The sequence below is a fragment of the Euprymna scolopes genome, chromosome 15, assembly GCF_053919585.1.
Source record: "Euprymna scolopes isolate OS-2025 chromosome 15, ASM5391958v1, whole genome shotgun sequence".
NCBI lineage: Eukaryota > Metazoa > Mollusca > Cephalopoda > Sepiida > Sepiolidae > Euprymna > Euprymna scolopes.
Window position 1 is genome coordinate 70237299 of NC_136496.1, and position 1729 is coordinate 70239027.

A 1729-nucleotide genomic window follows, 5' to 3' on the forward strand; every position below is an offset into this window, starting at 1 on the left:
CTACTACTGCAAGCCTTAACTGAACCTCATAACATTTATTATATCTGTATTATTTAGATTAATCAGGCACTTGTTCTCACCTTGAATGTTATTTTCATAACATTTCAGTCGTTAAAACTTCCGATCTTCATTAGGTGTTAAAATCGCCATGTTTTGGCAGGGGAAAAAAATTGATAAAAAAGACCTTGGCCCCCTACCACCACCAACTGAAGCAACCTTGCTCTACGTCCGTATTGAGCACTATTGTATTAACCTCGTTACATTTCACTGGTTACCTACATTTGAAAAATAGCAACCTCAAATTATATATATATATATATATATATATATATATATATATATATATATATATATATATATATATATATATATATATATAATTTGAGGTTGCTATTTTTCAGGGAGGGGTCTCTTTTTTCGCTGATATTTTCAAAAGACATCCCCTCTTTTCGAGATTGTCTAGCCTTAATTAAAACCTACGTCACTCCCAGTTTGACGATGGTCGTAACAGCAATGCTACGGGTTCGAGCCTGCTTTCCTACTACCATAAATATTAATACATATATTTCTTACCTATTTTTGAGATGATGATTTTCACAAAGTTCTTATAATATAAATGGACAATACCTTTTCTTTTGAATAACAACATGAAGACGCAGATACACAAAGATGATGACGTCTTTTATTTCATGACCGGTCCATAATTTCGCTTGAGGAATTCAAAGTTTCTTTACGTGGCTTTTTCTTCTCTAACCTTTTGCTTCCAAGGTTTGACGTCAGCAGCCGTCTCTGACCTCTCTCTCTCGGCTCCCTCTCCCTGACTCTTCTCCTCTTCTCCCAGACTGCATCTAAAACTCTACCTATATTGAGAACTCATCACGTCATCGCATGATTAAACATGTGCTCATAAAGCACGTTGGATGACATGCGTCACATTGCCAAACTTGACATGACCCCGAGTTCAGTAACCTATTTTTCGAGTAATATGTTTACAATTTCAATTGACGATTAAATTCCTTATTTTAATTTTCATTTTTATAACAGAGCAAATTTCATCATTACATTCCCTTTTCAATAACTGATATGTAAGCTAAACAATTGCAATTCCACATTCCTTATTTCAATAACATTCTGTATTTATTTTAACTTATGATGGGAATTTTCAATTCCAAATCTAACTTCGCAAGTTCGAATTCTTGACTATCCTATTTCATATTTACATTTAACTAATTCCCTATTTTTTACTTACATGAAAAGGGGACAGCCCTTTATCATGTAACATATATATATATATATATATATATATATATATATATATATATATATATATATATATATATGTATATACGTACAAATATATATATATATATATATACATATATATAGTAGTGATAATAGCAATAATAATAGTGATAATAATAATGTCATAATAACGCTGATAATTATAATAATAATAATAACAATAACAATGATAATAATAATAATAATAATAATAATAATAATAATAATAATAATAATAGTAAACCTAATCCTCTATATCTTCATGGAAGGGTACTATAATATATAGGGTTTGTGAGGGGGGAAGGAGGGCGCACCCGTGTCTACACCTGTGCATTTGTGTGCACACGTATGCGTGCTTAGCAAATGGACTTAAATATATGTCGGAAATTAAAATGTGTGGAATGTGAAAAAAGTAAAATAAAATGGAGTAAAAGGCCTTACGTAGACA